At 43.5% G+C, this 5,394-nt stretch overlaps 1 protein-coding gene across 1 annotated transcript in view; it reads right to left on the bottom strand.

Moving 5' to 3' along the window:
* lhx3 (LIM homeobox 3) overlaps positions 1–112 on the bottom strand; it is a 50,153-nt gene extending 50,041 nt beyond the window's left edge. The window contains exon 1 of the mRNA XM_055660136.1: positions 1–112. This exon is cut by the window's left edge and continues 422 nt beyond it. The gene's annotated coding sequence lies outside the window, so the exon portion shown is untranslated.
* Between the last annotated feature and the right edge of the window lie 5,282 nt (positions 113–5,394).

Below are 5,394 nucleotides of genomic sequence, written 5' to 3' on the forward strand. Positions count from 1 at the left end.
AGACAGCCTCCTTTCGCGTTGTCTTTATTCCAACACAACGCCGTTCCACTCATGAAATTATCCTCCTCAACGATAGGTTGAAGACTTGATTATTAAAGACATATAATTCACATTTTTATCCTTGGATATTGGTATCTGCATCCGTGTAATAACTCTCTCCTCGCGGCACTGAAGGGGTACAGATATTTACACTGAGATACAAGATACCTCTGGAATCTTGAGCAAACACAAAGTGCTGAGTTACTCTAGCGATTTGTGATATTTATAAACAAAAATAGTATATAGAAACATATACCGAGATACACATAAATACACGGTACACAAAAATGCTGGAGAAACTACCCACCCGCTGAGTTTCTCCAGCATTTTTGTGTACCTTCGATTTTCCAGCATCTGCAGTTCCTTCTTATACACATAAATGCACAGACGCGGAGATGACAATATTTAACACAGCTCGCAAATATATTTGACCCGCTTCAACCAAACAATGGTTTAAACACCTGTTTTCGCAGGGAAATTCTAAGGTAGAGATAAAATTGTCTTTTCTTTACAAAACATTTTTGATTATTCAAGAGCAATAACGGGAGTTTATAAAGTGCCGGCAACTGAGAAGATGTCTCGGTGCGCTTAACAGAATCGTATATTTGAAAAATGATAAATGGGCGCCAGCCTCGAGAATTGGGTTGAATTTATTTTTAGAATAAAGTTTCTAGTTCTTAAACTGTGTGACGAATGTAGACTCTGTTGTCATTTTAATGTAGCGATTAAAATAAAATTCCAAAATAGGTGTTAACTTTCAAATGGATTTTAGACAAGTGTATGACGAGCAAGAATTGTAACCTGTCCCACTTAGGAAACCTGAACGGAAACCTCTGGAGACTTTGCGCCCCACCCAAGGTTTCCGTGCGGTTCCCGGAGGTTGCAGGTGGTTGCCGGAGGTTGAAGATAGTGGAAGCAGGTAGGGAGACTGACAAAAACCTCCGGGAACCGTACGGAAACCTTGGGTGGGGCACAAAGTCTCCAGAGGTTTCCGTTCACGTTTCCTAAGTGGGACAGGGGCATAAAGACAAGTACACATTGGAATTACTAAAGACCAGAGTTCATCAAATACTCAGCTGGTCGATCAGTAGCTGGGTGGGTGGGATTAATAGTGTTCGACACTTTTCTCAGAAGGGGACGGTAAGCAACCTGACCACGACAAATGTTATGTTGGGACATGAATGTGTTCGCACTGTGTATGTACATAGACTAACTAAGTGCCCTCGGGTTTCAGATGCTGGTTCAGTTGAAACAAATGGCGTTCGTTGGTACACCCTGTTACCGTCTCCGCCTTATTCAGGCAATCAATCTCAAAAAGGGTCGCGACCCGAAGCGTCAAGTGTCCACCAATGCTGCCCAACTCGCTGAGTTACTTCAGCACCTTGTGTCATCACTTGTTTGTTGTTAGTTTTTGTTCCCCTGTAGGATGGACGCTGAAATAATGCTCGTTAGACACATCATCAAATGTATAGTTAAAGGTAGACAAACAGGTTGTGAGGGGGAAGAGGCCGGAGCCCAGAATTACCAATTCCTCTGTCTTATATTTCTATCTTCCTACTGCCATCGACATATTTAAATGGCAAATATTCTTAAGATATTGGCCATTTTTCGTTTAAATGAGAAGTGCAAACATGCTTTTAAAGCGATGCAAAAATTCCCTCACTTTAAATATTGTCTTTCCATACATTTGTGAGGGGGGTGGGGCGAGGGTGTTACTACTGAACCAAGCGACATATATTCGAGGGACCATCTGTTTATTGCGAGAGTGTCAGTGAAGGCCAGCCAGTCGTGTTATGTGGTCAACCATTTAACGTCCTTTCATAGAAACATTAATACAGCCCGTTTGACATTAAGGTAACCAGTAACAATAGACAATAGGCGCAGGAGTAGGCCATTCGGCCCTTCGAGCCAGCAGCGCCATTCAATGTGATCATGGCTGATCATCCCCAATCAGTACCCCGTTCCTGCCTTCTCCCCATACCTCCTGACTCCGCTATCTTTAAGAGCCCTATCTAGCTCTCTCTTGAAATTATCCAGAGAACCGGTCTCCACCGCCCTGTGAGGCAGAGAATTCCACAGACTCACAACTCTCTGTGTGAAAAAGTGTTTTCTCATCTCCGTTTTAAATGGCTTACCCCTTATTCTTACACAGTGGCCCCTGGTTCTGGACTCCCCCAACATCGGGAACATGTTTCCCGCCTCTCTTGTCCAAACCCTTAATAATCTTATATGTTTCAATCCTCTCATCCTTCTAAACACCCGAGTATACAAGCCCAGCCCCTCCATTCTTTCAGCATATGACAGTCCCGCCATCCTGGGAATTAACCTTGTAAACCTACGCTGCACTCCCTCAATAGCAATAATGTCCTTCCTCAAATTCGCGGACCAAAACTGCACACAATACTCATTTGCAAATTAAATATATTTAAAGGCAATTGGGTTTAAACGTTGTCGGGACCGTGGTACAGGTATGACAAGAAATGTGTGGCTTCGCACACTAGAGCGATGTGTTTAAGGAGCTGTGAAGTCGGGCCAACACCTGCAGCTCCAGCCTCACATGCCATAAAGTGAAGCACTGTTAACGTGTAATCTAGTATCTCATGTTCCTTGTTTCTATGCCGACGTCAATGCGAGTTATCCTAGCAGATTATCAAAGCAATGTAGCTCTAAACGTCGTTATCCCCGCAATATTCCACCCTAAAAATTGCTAATCTTTCCCTGTATGGTCTCATCCACATAATTGATGTAGAAGACAAACAGTAACGGGCCCAGCACCGAACCCTGAGGCACACCCTAGTCACAGGCATCCAGTCTAAGAAGCACCATTCCACCATTACCCTCTGCTTCCTCCCATGGAGCCAATTTACTATCCATTCAGCTATCTCTCCTTGGATCCCATGCGATCTAACCTTCCAGAGCAGCCTACCATGCAGAACCTTGTCGAACGCCTTACTGAAGTCCATGTACACAACATCTACAGCTCTGCTTTTATCAACCTTTTTGGTCTTCAAAAAAAACAGTCAGATTTGTGAGTCACGACCTCCCACGTACAAAACCATGCTGACTATCCCTAATCAGTCCTTCCCCATCCAAATGCCTGTATCTACCCCCCCCAGAATACTCTATAGTAACTTTCCAACTACAAATGTTAACCTCACTGGCCTGTAGTTCCCAACATTGTCCATGTCGCCCTTCTTGAAAAGAAGTACATTTGCCACCCTCCAGTCTTCCAACACCTCTCCTCTATTTAAGGACAACTCGTAAATTTCAACCTGGACTTTCCTCTCTAGTTTCCCACAATGTCCTCGGATATCAGACCAGGCAGCGTTAAACTCCCAGCTTGATGTTGTTGTTTTAATTCACAAAGGCAGCAGAGGAACGGATCCATTTATCGCGACCATGTCATTCATTTCAATGCGAGCATGGAAATAGATCGTAAAGTTTCCTCAATTATTAATGCAGGACTCCTTAAAATTCCATTCGACGCAAGCTAGGTTTTGAGCTAACATTAATAACAATTTAAAACCCACCGCTACAAAAAAAAAACACACACCTTAGGTTGTCGACAAATGTACAGCAAGCGCGAGTGGTGACGAAATGCGTTGAAAATACGGTGGAAAAAAAACTATCTTCTGGAGGAGACACAAGAAACTGCAGATGCTGGAGTATTGAGCAAAAAACAAAGTGCTGGAGGAACTCAGTGGGTCAGTCTGACGAAAGGTTCCAACCGGAAACGTCGTCTGTCCATTCCCTCCTCAGATGCTGCCTGACCCGCTGAGTTCCTCCGGCTATTTCCCACTGCCCGACGTATGGGGAGAGCAGGCCTGGCCAGTACTTCACACGCTTCACTTACCCTGAATATTTTTCACTTATTTAATTTAGAACAATCATATCGGTTTACGTTAAAATAGCCTTAACCAAAGCACTGAAAATCAAAAATGCTTTTGGAAGGGGAAAGCTTGCAGAATCCAAGAAAGTATTTGCTACATCAACTCGAGATTATATCCATCGTGTCCTCTATGCAGATGGTGACGGGACCAGTTCATCTATCCAGCCATTAGACTCGCCATTTGCATAGCCCCTGGCGACGAGTTTCCAAAACGTTCTTAAATGATGAATACGGATCTGCAAATGTATTGGTAAGCTGGGATCGCTGGTTGGTGTGGACTCGGTGGGCCGAAGGGCCTGTTCCTGCGCTATCTCTACTAAACTCTAAACTAAACTAAACTAAACTAAACGAAACCAAACACCCAACCCCAACATTGAGATACCAGGGGATATGCCAATTACCCGACCAGCCAGTTGTGAGTCTAGCGGCAGGACAGATTAAATGACTCTGGCCCCGACACTATCTGCAGGTAGTGGGGATCAGAATCATCGCGGATGTTTAGCGAATCCGTATGTGGATATTTTGACTTCTTCCAGGTATTTGAGAAGCAGCTGCTAAATAAAGCCGACTCGTTCGACTCTGGACAGAAATAATGCAAGACAAAGAACAAAGGCCATCAATGCTACTTTTTAATTTTAAAAATGCAACGTATAAACAAAATAAAATATCCCTTCCCTTGTTTGAGGGGAGTCGCCACTGGACTCTGCCCCTCAATGTCCAGCAGCGAAAGGATCCTGGAACTACAGGCTAGCAAGCAGTCAGTGAAAGAGGGGTGGATGGCGATAGAAATCTTACTGGAAAGTACTATTATACGGCTCTTTAGATGGTGGTAGATATGGAATATTGATGTCCTAAAACGCTTTCAGACACATATATTTAGCTCCCTCACACAATAGACAATGGAAGTGGAACAAAAAGGCGTAGAACACAAAGTGTTGGAGTAACTCAGCGGGCCAGGCCACATGTGGTTCGAACATAGGTTGTTCTTCATTTCCGTCGAACAAGGTGACTTGTAAACTAGACATGGGGCATAAAACAGTGCAGCACAGGAACATACCCTTCAGCCCACAATGTCCAAGCCATGCATAATGCAAGTTAGAAGGATCTTGACCTGAAACGTCTCTCCATAGATGCTACCTGCCCTGCTGAGTTACACCAACATTTTGTGTCTATCTAAACTTTAAGTAATTTAATCTCCCTGCACGTGTTCCATACCCCTCCATATCCACGTATCTATCCAGAAGCCTCTTAAATGTATAGCTATTTTCAATTGTATGATACCGATAGCAATTTATAATTTGAATCGATAAAATTTGGGATAAATCAAAATTCTCTTTAGTTTAGACACACATACATGGATTTTGCACCTTTCCCAGTCGGTGTTGTGATCTGGACTCAGGCTTATGTTATTCGCGCGCATTACACTTGTTCCCAACATTGGACAAGGAGCCGATAGAATAATTCAA

Source organism: Leucoraja erinacea, chromosome 31 (genome assembly GCF_028641065.1).
Source record: "Leucoraja erinacea ecotype New England chromosome 31, Leri_hhj_1, whole genome shotgun sequence".
Taxonomy (NCBI): Eukaryota; Metazoa; Chordata; class Chondrichthyes; order Rajiformes; family Rajidae; genus Leucoraja; species Leucoraja erinaceus.